The sequence below is a fragment of the Moschus berezovskii genome, chromosome 5, assembly GCF_049115385.1.
Source record: "Moschus berezovskii isolate FMDL1 chromosome 5, NW_MosBer_1.0, whole genome shotgun sequence".
NCBI lineage: Eukaryota > Metazoa > Chordata > Mammalia > Artiodactyla > Moschidae > Moschus > Moschus berezovskii.
The window spans coordinates 94,888,476-94,902,671 of NC_142464.1; positions in this window are offsets into that span (position 1 = coordinate 94,888,476).

Here is a 14,196-nt window from a genome sequence, read left to right on the forward strand (position 1 = left end):
TAGTTGTTGAAACGACAAAATTGGTTAAGTCAGGTCACCTTCACTGTGGAAGAAAAAATATTTGATGAAGTAGCTCCATAGGTGAAAATAATTTGCTGGCAACAATTAGGAACAGATAAAGTCAGACATTATTTTTAAAAATGCATGTTGTTAAAATGTGATTTCATTTTGGTTATGATTTCTACTACTCTTGTGTGAAACCTATAGGATGAAGCTATGTTAAGACAAGTTTAGTTCAGTTCAGTTCAGTTGCTCAGTCGTGTCCAACTCTTTGCGACCCCATGGACTGCAGCACACCAGGCCTCCCTGTCACCAACTCCCGGTGTTTACTCAAACTCATATCATTGAGTCGGTAATGCCATCCAACCATCTCATCCTCTGTTGTCCCCTTCTCCTCCCGCCTTCAATCTTTCCTAGCATCAGGGTCTTTCCCAATGAGTCAGTTCTTTACATCAGGTGGCCAAAGTATTGGAGTTTCAGCTTCAACATCAGTCCTTCCAATGAATATTCAGGACTGATTTCCTTTAGGATTGACTGGTTGGATCTCCTTGTAGTCCAAGGGACTCTCAAGAGTCTTCTCCAACACCACAGTTCAAAAGCATCAATTCTTCAGCACTCAGTTTTCTTTATAGTCCAACTCTCACATCCATACATGACTACTGGAAAACCATAGCCTTGAAACCAGATGGACCTTTGTTGACAAATTAATGTCTCTGCTCTTCAATATGCTGTCTAGGTTGGTCATAACTTTCCTTCCAAGGAGTAAGACATGTTAGATAGTTTAAAATTGAGTCCCAGTGGCCAATGTGGACTTCCACATTAGTTGTTCTGAAATACCTGTTTAGGACTGGGAGTGTGCTGGGGTGATAAACTAAGTCATCTCTTTAGATGGGAAGTTTGATGGCCGATGTTCCACACGGGAACAGAAAGAATAACCAAAACCAAGACCTCTCAAGCAAGGGATAACCATTGCTCCTTAAAAAGAGCCCCCTAAGCTGAGTGACTTGAAAGCTCTTCCCAGGAAAACCCAACTTCATGCTATTGAGAGTTATTGCAGAGACCCGGCCCTGGAAGCCCTGGGAGAACAGAAGGTGACCTCCCACTCATACTTGATCCAAACCCATTGCCTGACCAGAGGCCACTGCTCCTGCTGAGATGCCTGCTTGGAATCCTCCTTGGTGTGTTCTTTACTTCATTGTCTCTACTTTGACAATTCTGTGTTGCATGCTAATAGTGTGTAATAAGCTAAGTGATTCACAAATTGAATGTTTGCTACTCTTTCATATACCTCCAATATATGATTCTTATCTGTATTACTTTGAGAAACACAGAAAATCTGACTTTAGGAGAAATTACTTGGTCAGTGGTTCTAAATTCCATATACTTTAATCATTCCTTATTGTTTGAAAGCAACAGTTTGTGTGCTGTAAATCTTACACAAGTTCATGTATTGAAGATAAAACTTTTAATCAACAGCTAAATAGCAAAAAAAAAAAAAAGAAAGAAGAAAAAACAGCAGAAACATGAATCCAGGAAGCTGGCAATTTATTTTAAACAAGTTAAGCTTTAGAGTCAGAAGGGTCTGTTCTGCCACAAACAATTTGCACTTGACTTTTCCAGGCACTTTATGCCTTTCATGTAGATGAAATTCTGAGGTAATAGAGAAGCAACAGAAAAAGCAGCAGTGAAAACCAAGCATTTCAGACTGTGGGTTTAAATATTAATACCCTAAAAATTATTAAATCCTGGTGGGACCATTCATTTTAATTTAAATATATCTTTCTTTCCTTTTTAAGAGACATTTGTAAGCCTTGAGTTCATATTTTCACTTATCATTTGTTAAATTCTTTAAACTGAGAACTTAAGGTACTATTGTGTTAGATATTTAGATAAAAATGCCAAATCAGAAAGTCATGTTGAAACAACTTGATATTTTTACAACTTTTAGTATGATCTATGAATTTGAAGTTCCAACAAGCTCTCAGGTGATACTCATTCTGACAGTCTCATATACCAGACTGAGCGAAAGTGGATTAGAAAATATAATTTGCCTAAATTTTACAGATGATACTATGATATTCAAATTTTAGTACACTTGATTATTCAACTAGTATCAAAAAGGTACATTTTTATACAATTTCCTTAGATACTTAGTAATACCCTTTTTTTTTCCAACTATCTTATATAATCATATTATCACATGGCTTCCCTTGAGGAACACAAAACCCTAAAGACTTAAAGAAAGCAAATTAAATTCAAAAAAAATACATCAGTTACTTTATGAAATATATAGTACTGAGCTCCATGGTCATTTGACTTTGAAATAGGAATTTTTTAAGTACAATCCTAAAAGATTACCAAATTTTTCTGAAAATTTGACTATACATTAAGACAAAATATTATAAAGTTAATTTAATAAAAGTGAAATTTAATAATTTGGATATGTTTATAATCAATGATGATTCCAAGTTACTATGCCATTTATCATCATTTATTAGACAATGGTAACATTTTTATTAGCTGTTATATTTTTGGCATAGACTTATTCCACCTTGGGCATGCATTTTATGAAGTAGGATAGATGGTGTTCTACAGAAACATTTTTTACTATTACATTTATTTTCTAACTTGGATAACTCAGGCATAGTTTTCCCTTTGTCTTATTCACACATGTCTAGGCTAATGCTGGGATTAACTTTTGTAACTCATTTGTTATTTGGTCACTCTACTCAGCTATCTTCTATTGTAAAAATCATCCTGTTAAGTTCATTTATAAATCTTTTCATTTGGTTATTTCTTCTAATTATTTTTATGGAATGTTTTCACCCAAATATAGCATTAATGTTCTACGGTTATTACTTTATCTGACTGCATTTTCCCTATGTATCGCCAATCTTGTTCATGATGCCAATTGTCTTCCTGTATCGCACTGTGCACATTGTTCGCTGAACACAGGGAAGGCAAGGTGCAAGGTAAGAGGCTGGAAGAAAACGGGGAGCCATAGCAACTGCAGACACATTTATTCTCTCCTGGCTGGCATGGCAGCCACAACACAGCCTCTGTCCTCGCTGATGCAGCAATTGTAGCAGCAGTCACAACATAACCATAAAGGAGCCATAATAGAGCCATAACATAACCCCATATAACATAACCATGATGTCACTCCAATGTAGTCCCAATGCAGCAGTAGGTAGGACTTTCATGGTAAAACTCATACAGTCATACACACACAGCAGTCCACAATCAAGCGAATACCTCGTGACACGCATATGCAGTGCTATAGGCGATCTCAGCTGTTACATAATCATTATTTACAAAACATGGAGAAAGAGTGAGAGGCCAAGGAGCAGAAGAACCTGACCATGCTATCTTGGCTAATTTGCTCTTTCCCTACACCCTATTTATCTTAATCATGTTCATTATCATCTATATACTTTGTCACCCTAAGACACTCAACTATATCCCAGTGTTCAGGTACAGATTTGAGAGCTTGGACCATAAAGCTCTGAGTGCTGAGTGCTGATGAATTGATGCTGTCAAACTGTGGTACTAGAGAAGACTTGAGAGTCCTTTGTACAGCAAGGAGATCAACCAGTCAATTCAACCATGAATATTCATTGGAAGGACTGATGCTGAAGCTGAAGCTCCAATACTCTGGCCACCTGACTGTGAAGAGCAGACTCATTGGAAAAGATCCTGATGCTGGGAAAGATTGAGGGCAGGAGGAGAAGGGGAAGTCAGAAGATGAGATGGTTGATTGGCATCATCAATTCAACAGACATGAGTTTGAGCAAACTCGGGAGATAGTGAAGGACAGAGAAGCCTTGCATGCTGCATTCCATGGGGTTGCAAAGAATCAGACACAACATAGTGACTGAATAACCACAATCTCCTGAAAGAAAGTGTTAGTCACTCAGTTGTGTCTGATTCTTTGCAACCCCATGGGCTGTAGCCCACCAGGCTCCTCTGCCCTTGGAATTCTCCAGGCAAGAATACTGAAGTGGGTTGCCATTCCCTTCTCCAGGGGATCTTCCCAACCTAGGGACTGGACCTAGATCTCCTGCACTGCAGACAGATTCTTTGCCATCCGAGCCACCACAGAAGCCACATCAATTTCCTAGACATCTCTATATATTCATTGGTCTCCCAGAAAAATATATAAGCACCTTAGTATAGTGTCAGTGTAATTTTCTTTGAATCTTCTGAAGTCAAAACCAAATCTTCAATCTAATTGCACTAAATGCTTTTTTCAAATTTGTCATCTCGTATTTATATATTACATTAAAATGAAACTGTAATATATTATACACCTAAATTCCTTGATGGCTTAAAAAATTTACTTCAAGAATCCTTCAGGGATTCAGCTTTGGATTTCTCTCATTGGTATGAATTGATAAAGATCATCTTGTCTTTGGAGACTGCAAACAGGAAAGTGCGTATGAAGGCTGGCTCTGGGCTGTATCCTTATGGCACCATAAGATAGCAATATCTCTTCGTTGCGCTATGTTGTAAAGGAAACATCTTGACATTTTCAAGAGCCTGATACTTGGCTTTGGAGAACATTCTGTCATTCTTTCTTTATCTAAAGATAGAAAACAAGCTCTGGTCTACTAGTTTTATAAAGCCATCTCCCTGTCGTGAAGTTTAAGATTATAGACAAAATAAGAATGCCACTCCTATAAGTACAGTCAGCAGTTTTTGTTTTGAATGTCACACATATTTCACAACTTTCTATCTTGTTGAGTACCATTTTAATATACCTTGTTGAATATATTAATATAACACTTTAATGTAGTATTCCAACCTAAAATATAGGATATGTTAAATTTCAGTGTGGTTTACGTTTCCATTTACATTACAGTAAAGCAGGATCATTTGAATTTTTATTCGAAATTTCTTGTATTCACTTGAGCCATATTATTGCTTTAAATCCACTCAGTAATATGACCAATATTTATAAAGTTTCTTTGTTTGAAAGAATAACGAAAAATAAAAGAAGAAAAGAAGGGAAGGTAGGAGGGGGGAAAGATGGAAGGAAAAAGGGAGATACAAAAGGAAGGAAGAAAGAAAAATGCAATCAAACATGTTAGAATAAAACTTGCATGTGACATAGCAACGTAATTTTTAAAAAACAGACTTATTCCAGCAGTTATTTAGAAAGAGTCTCCATAGCTATGATACTTAGAAATCACAGTGCCAAAATTATTTGAATTATCTAGCTGTCTCAAACATATGTATTTCTCTACGATCCAAAGAAAAAATACAATCTCAATAAAGAGGATTTTACTAGCTTGTTGTTTGAGTACCTAGAACCTTATTTACTCTCTGAAAGTCTAATATAGACTCACTAAAATTAATTGTATTTTAACCTCAAGATAAATTCAGAATTTATGTGTTATTTCTGTCTGCTAATAACATAGTGGTTTTGAAAAATTACTTTGTTTTTAAGGTTGACATGAACTTTTCTGTTATTTTGTTCTCATATCTAACTTTGCCTACTCTTTACATTTTTATTTCCATCATTAAAAACTTTATTTTGCATAAATAGTGATCACATCACTTGTTTATTCCTATTTTATTCAATCATTTTATAAACTATCTCAATTGCTGAAAAAGAAGGAAATTTTAATTTTCAAAAGATTTTAAATGTATCCTTCGAATTTGTTTTTCCAAAGTTCAGTTCAGTTCAGTTCAGGCGCTCAGTCATGTCCAACTCTTTGCGACCCCATGAACCACAGCACGCCAGGCCTCCCTGTCTATCACCAACTCCTGGAGTCCACCCAAACTCATGTCCATCAAGTTGGTGATGCCATCCAACCATCTCATCCTCTGTTGTCCCCTTCTCCTCCTGCCCTCAATCTTTCCCAGCCTCACAGTCTTTTCAAATGAGTCAGCTCTTTGCATCAGGTGGCCAAAGTATTGGAGTTTCAGCTTCAACATCAGTCCTTCCAATGAACACCCACGTCTGATCTCCTTTAGGATGGACTGGTTGGATCTCCCTGCAGTCCAAGGGACTCTCAAGAGTCTTCTGCAACACCACAGTTCAAAAGCATCAATTCTTTGGTGATCAGCTTTCTTCACAGTCCGACTCCCACATCCATACATGACCACTGGAAAAACTGTAGTTAGCAAATAGTATTTTTTGGCAGAAAAAGATCACTTTCTCTAGACCTATTTTCTATTCTAATTTTAACACAATACTAGAGTAAAATAAATGATTGGATCTTTTCCTATGTCATGACATGTTTTAAAGATCTTACAGTTCCTGCCTGTTGGAAAATTTCATTAAGATACTCTAAACACTTCACATTCTGAATAGCATCCAGTGTTCTTGATGTGAATAAATAAGAGAAACTGACAGATAAAAAGCAAGTAAAACAACATAGTGAGCTTCCCTGGTGGCTCAATGGGGTCTCAAAAGAGTTGGACATGACTTAGTGACTAAGCAGCAACAAAAAACATAGAAGTCACTATATTACTTCTTCATGTCTTTGATTATTAAATTTTTAGCAGAAATGTACTATTTACTTTTCAGGTGCAATATGGTTCTGCAATATTTTATCATTCTTGAGAGAAAAAGTTCAAGAGAAATCTATTATTTCTTTTATATTTTTCAATTAGGTAAAATATGAATTTTATAAATTCTTTAATTATTAAATATTCCTCACAGCATATTTTAATTTTTGTGTGCATAATTCAAATATAGTTCATATTTAACTTGCTGGCTCTGAATTCACTTGCATATAATTGAGCGAGGGGATTATAGCAAATAGTGCCAGATTAAGCTCTTATTTTCTTTTTATTAGAATTTGGGGACAATTTAATCGTATTCTCCAATTCCATTTTTCATAGCAGACACACAAAACATCCTGCATTTTTATTGACTTTTTAATAATCTGTCATTTATTCTTTCAAACATTTCTTCAATCTGTTCCTTTTTTTTTTAACTTATTTATTTTTTAATTGAAGGATAATTGCTTTATGGAATTTTGTTGTTTTCTGTCAAACCTCGACATGAATCAGCCATAGGTATACCTATATCCCATCCCTTTTGAACCTCCCTCCTATCTCCCTCCCCATCCCATTCCACTAAGTTGATACAGAGCCCATGTTTGAGATTCCTGAGCCATACAGCAAATTCCCATTGGCTATCTATTTTACATATGGTAATATAAGTCTCCATGTTACTCTTTCCATACATCTCACCCTCTCCTCCCCTCTCCCCATGTCCATAAGTCTATTCTTTTTTTTTTTTAAGTATATTTTGTTTTATTTATTTATTTTTTAAGTATACTTTGTTTTATTTATTTTTTTTTTGGAGGCAAATTATTTTACTATATTTTATTGGTTGGTTTTGCCATATATTGATATGAATTCGCCCCGGGTTTACATAAGTTCCCCCTCCTGAACCCCCCTCCCACCTCCCTCCTCCCTTTAATCTGTTCCTTAATCAACATTATCAGTGCCATTTTCAACAAATCAGCCCTTATAATTGTACTTTCTTTCACACACCCCCATAAATGGCAATGCTGTCTGCTATTTTACTCCACTGTTAATCTTTCTCTGTAATAATTTTTCAGTAATTAATACAAAATTCAGTGCTTTTCACCTCACATGCTGATGAAGCATCTTCCATGCCACTCTCAGCCCCCAAGAGGAGACATCAGTTTAGCTTCCCAGAAAACTTTACCCTCAATTCTTGCCTCTCTTTCTCTTGAACTCAAAATTTTTGCCCCTCGTTTGGCTACCCTCTCTCATTTTCCCGTCTGTTCAGGCTTCTGACACCTTCCTTTTCCTCATCTCCTTCCTCTGTGACTCCCCTCATTTTGTAGGACATAGCACTACTTTTACTCTGATCCTTTCCTAGATGTCCCTGCTTATCTGATTTGGTTGATATGAACATTTTCTATATTCTCATAACATTTTGAGTATACTCCCACTACAACATTTTGCTTATCTAGTGTGAGTTTATTAGAAAATATGCTCCTGAAATCAGGGAATATAATCTTAATTTTCTGTATATCATTAGTATCACAATTCTTTAGCATGTAGTATGATCCAAAAAGTTTGACAAGGAATGAATGAATTACTACTATTATGTCTACTTTATTAGGATTCAAATAAAATCAAATTTCTATTCACTATATTTATACCTGTTCTGGTGGTTGATAAAGTGGTCCTCACATAAGTACATGACAAAATTGAGAAGATAAATTCTTAGTAACTACACTGATGGGATCTAATTCTTATTAATTACATTAAAATATCTAAAGTATTTGTGTTCTGCTGCTGCTAAGTGGCTTTAGTCGTGTCGGACTCTGTGCGACCCCATAGATGGCAGCCGACCAGGCTCCGCCGTCCCTGGGATTCTCCAGGCAAGAACACTGGAGTGGGTTGCCATTTCCTTCTCCTTTGTGTTCTAAGCTACATTTTAGTAACCCCTATGTTGTCTATTAAATTTTTTCACACAAATATTTTGCTCAAGTTAGATCACAAAATTTTCTGGTGGAAAAATATACTTTCATACACACAGAGTGAGATGTATTTGGCTCAAAATAAAAATTGAAAAAGATTGCTCAATAAAGAAGTGGGGTAACAGAACAGAGTACTCTTGAATATAAAAACAACTGGAATAAAAGTCAATGTTTCCTGAATTGGGTCCAACTGTGTCTTTATGCCCATCACACGACTTCCTTGAATCTTTCTTCCTCTTCTGGTAAAATTAGAGAACATTCCACCTTGAGTATACTGTGTATCTAGTTACTGGGAAAGTCATACAAGATTAGTGGCTGTACTCCAAATGCTAACATATGTTCTATTCTATTTTAAAATCCAAGTAACTGTCTGACATGCTATGAAAATATTCAATATGCATCTACCAAATGATAAAGTTATACCATTCCTCTGTCTTACACGAGACAAAAAAAAAATTGTCTTCAAAGATCCTTGTACAAATAATATTATAATATCTTTATTCATGATAGTCCCAAACTAGAAACATCCAGGGTGTCATTCAACAGCATTTTTATAATAGATGACTCAGCAATAAATTGCAACAACATGAATAAATCTCAAAAACATTATGCCATGATACAGAAGCTAGATGTCATACAGTATATGCTCTATGATTACATACAAATGAAAACAGAAAAAAACTAAATAATTGATCATTTCAGATAAGTGACAGTTTCTGAGAGAGGTGGTCAAGTGGGACAGGGCAGAAGGAAACTTCATGGGGTGATAGAAAAGTAACACACTTCGACCCTGGTAAATGATCCACCTATACAGTTAAAACATGTGCATTTCATCACATTTAAATAATACTTTAATTTATTAAAATACTTTAGTTCACGAATAGAAAAACAAAATTTATTGCTGCAACTGAAGCTTCATTGTTGCTACTCAATTTCATTCCCATCCATAGCTCCTCGGAGGTAACAGGATTTTGAAATTTGTATGTAGGCTTTCCAGGCATTATATTATGCCTGTGCTATACATGCATACCATTTCTTCCAATATATAGCAGATATTTAGTTTAAAAGGGATTTTTCTGCATAATAAAGTAATATTTTGACATTAAAAAGAGATATAGTAAAATATGATTTGAGTTTCCATAAGATTTCATTCATAGATTTCTCAAAGCATATCAAAAATACATTGAATTAAACTTTTTAGAAAAAATGATTAGATACATTTCTCATGCCATTCCTCGCAGCTCACATTGCTAGTATTGTTTTTTCTGCCAGAGACCATTTTGTTCTAGACAGAAATTACTGAAATTTTCTGTGTTATTTCCAATGAGCCAATAGTCACTAATCAACTAGTAACTTTTACAAGATAACATATCTTAAATTATCTTTAGCTCTTATTAACCTGCATTCAAGTTCTGTTTCCATCCTCACGGTTGTTGGCCTTTTTGATTACTTATGACATAACTCTCTGTTCCTTCAACTTTGCACAAACTCCCTCCATACATTATCTTCTTTCTGGACTACCTGGTTCTTATATTAAGGACATTTCTGTATATAAATAAGTGTCTTGATGAATTATTGATATAATCATTGCAATGTATTGAACATATGACAACATATATATGCCCACTGAAATAATATAGGACTTTCAGTATTTTAGAATTTACTTTCTTTCTTTCTGTTTATTTATATCCTACAGAACTTACCTGCTCCAGGTCTTTTATTTCTAAGTGTGGTAAGAGCTTCCTTTTCTTTATGTTCTCATTTTAACTGTACATTAGTTCAGTTCAGTTAAGTCACTCAGTCATGTCCGACTCTTTGTGACCCCATGAACTGCAGCACGCTAGGCTTCCTTGTCCATCACCAACTCCCAGAGTTTACTCAAACTCATGTCCATTGAGTCGGTGATGCCATCCAACCATCTCATCCTCCGTTGTCCCTTTCTCCTCCTGCCCTCAATCTTTCCCAGCATCAGGGTCTTTCCCAATGAGTCAGCTCTTCGCATCAGGTGGCCAAACTGTTGGAGTTTGAGCTTCAACATCAGTCCTTCCAATGAATATTCAGGATTCCCTTTAGGATTGACTGGTTGGATCTCCCTGCAGTCCAAGGGACTCTCAAGAGTCTTCTCCAACACCACAGTGGAAAACCATCAATTCTTTAGCACTCAGTTCTTTATAGTCCAACTCTCACGTCCATACATGACTACTGGAAAAACCATAGTCTTGACTAGACGGACCTTTGTTGACAAAGTAATGCAATCAGTAGTATTAGAAAATACTGAAATCATGATAGTAAGATCTTTGTTGTCTGTTCTTTAATCATTTTTCAATGACTAAAGAAATCAATCCTACTAGATAATTTTGTATTGTTGTATACTGTTTATATTTCAACCTAAATTTCTAGTTGGAACTTCAAATATAACATTTATAAAACTAAGCTTCTAAAAGTATAGATACATGTGTATGTATAATTCAATCACCTTGTCATATACCTGAAATAACACATCATTGTAACTTCAATATAAAGGAAAATTTTAAAAATAAATTAACAGGAAAAAACTAAGCTCCTAATGATTTTCCCATAAACCAGATCCTCCCTCAACATATGTCATACCAGTAAGTAGTAACTACATTATTCTAGACGATCAAGCTAAAAATCTGAAGTAATTATTGACCTTTTCCTTTCTCTCACACCTCATCTTTAATCTATTAAATTCTACATTCTCTAAGTTTCAAATTATATCTAGAATGCTACCATTTCTCACTATTCCATCTACTGACATAATCACATGCCTATATTATTATAGTAGGCTCCAAATTGATATTTCTTCTCTTGCCCGTTCAGTCTAATTTTAGTAGATAATCCCAAGTTATCTTCTACTTGACAGCATCTTCCAATCTGTGTAACTGTTTTCTTAAAATCCTTTCAATATTGAAGAACCTTTCATTATGGGTCCCATTTTCCCCTCTGACTTTGTTTCAACTAAATTCACTATTTTTCATCCTTGTTGTTTTAACCAATATTTTTCAAATTTGCCAAGCCAACTTATAAATCAGGGCCTTTGCAGATGAGTTCTTCCTGAACTATCTACAGTAAAATGTTTACTTCCTTCAAGTTTTTGCTGTTTTGCTCATGGAGACATTCCTTGGTCACACTATCTAAGAGTGACCACCTCATCCCTATTAATACTTCCTGTACTCTTTCTCCAATTTTCCCCTTACCATGCATGATGATAAAACCAATGATGTGTTATTTATCATGGGATAATCTCTCTCAGACAGTTGAGATATAAGCTCCTTGAAAGCAGAGATTTTTCATTTGTTTATGGCTTTCTCCCAGATGCTTAAAATAATTCCTGGCATGTACTCAAGAATTACTCACAGAATAAAGAAAAAAATCTTAACTACATTGCCAACTTCAGTATCTGTTCAACTATTTCATTTGTCACATATATTAAAAAGTTCAAGTATGTTGAAGATCTGGGAGACCTTTTCACAGATGGTTCAAATCTCAACCAAATATTTAGGAACAGATTGGCAATTACAAAGTAGATAATGTGATATAAAGGCATTTCCCATAGGAATGATCATGGATATTTCATGGTGCCCTGGAAAGGTTGTGAATGTGGAATATGACATGTCGAGAAATTAGGGCAGAAAAATTTCCTGAAAAGATTTTGAATGACCTTGAATTCTACGTTAAATATCTTAAACATTACCCTAGACAGTATACAAAACCACAGAAATATTTTGATTCAGTAAAATTGCTTGTTACATTGATTTTAGAAAGAAAATATTTGTGAGGAAGTTAATGGAAAATGCATTTTGGAAATAACAGATGAGAGGTTACAAGATGTATTAGAAAGCTGTTGATAATTATCGAAGCAATGGAAGATAAACTGGCACAGAAAAAAGTAGGTAGCATGTAGTTACCAACTCACTCTATATAAATTATTTCTAATTATTATAATATTGGCTTTCCTGGTGGCTCAGCTGGTAAAGAATCTGCCTGCAATGCGGTAGACCTGGATTTGATCCCAAGTTGGGAAGAAATCCTGAAGGGAAAGACTACATATTCCAGTATTCTGGGCTGGAGAGTTTCATGGAGTCACAAAGAGTCAGACATGACTGAGCGACTTTAACTTAAGACAATATTATAAATTGGATTAAATATAGATAGCATTATTTGACAGATTCTGAAACTAATGAGGAAAGTTAAAAAAGTAAATACTTATAAAAGTTACTGCTAGCTAGTAGGAGAGCTGAGTTTCCCAGTGTATTACATAAACTTGCATATGACTAACACTATTTTTAGAGTTGGCAAATGATAAGCAGTGAATAGGAAGAATGTATTTTTCACTTATTAATGAAATTTTAATTATCATATCCAAAATATCATTTTAGATGTTTATTTTAAATGGTCGTGACTAGAAGAGGTTCTGTGATACGTCTAGGCAAAAAATAAACAAAAAAAGCTTTATGCTGAGCCTCATAACTAGTACTAAAATGTGGAAGAGCTGAGCTACAGAAACATGAAATATAGATAATCATGACACATTATAAACCCCACATTACCTGCTATCATGTTCTAAATCAAATTGAGTGGAAGCATTCCTTGGAATATGAGGTACAAAAATTCGATAGAAAAGCAATTCTAATCATCATGACTTCTTAGAATTCAAATTCTGTTCAGGTATTTCAAACGACAGAATTACCATATTATGGAGGAACAAGGTATAAATAGTGCTGTGCTAATCCATCAGAGATATTCCATTGCCTGGACTACTTGTCTTCCTTTTAGGAAACAAGGTAATATTTTCATTTATCTTTTTGCTACTCTATGTACTTTGTAATATTGTAAAACCTGATAGCATTGTTCCAAAAGTATTTTTAAAGAAACTAATGTCAGTGTACCTTAAGATTCTTTGAGAAATTGTTTGATAGTTAACATAGCTACTGATTCATCTTTTCAGTGCTTCTTAAAAAATATTAATATACAGATGCTAGAAATTGTTATACTGCTCTATCTTATGATGAAATGCCACAGCCTTATTTTAAGGATGAGCTAATCATGAGGTTTTTGAAAATCCAGGGTGCTGCACATTAGTGTATGACCTCCTGGATCACTTTTTTCATCTGTTAATCAGACACTTGTACGTAACAAAATTGCTCCACAGATTAGAGAAAAAATTTACAACATACCTAGCACAATGTCTGGCAATAGTGGATGCTTCATAACTACAACTATCTCTATAGTTCTCATTTATCAACATGCTAAAAGCATTTCTTTAACTCTTAGTTAATATTTGTCCATGTTCCAGTTTCTTTCATTCATGGATAATAAAATATCTTAAGTAAAACTGAGGTAAGTGGCTGTATATGGAGAACTCATTTCAAAAATTTAAATTATAAAATTTAATATATTTATCATCTTATTTTAAAACATTGTCATTATGAAATGCTTATAAAGTGAATATCATGTGCATTATCTTGTAAGAGGAAACAAGAATATCTGGGATTCTTTAGCAGGAATGATAAATTAACAACAAAATCAGGCAATGCTAATCTTAAGACAGAGAACAATTCCCACGCATACACATTCTCTAAATTTGCACAGGCAAAGATCACCAGCAAATTTAACTATTTTGAATCTAATAAAATCTTGCCGCTTAAAAATAATTGATTTCAAATTTGTAGACCTAAAGTATAAAACATTATTATATGTC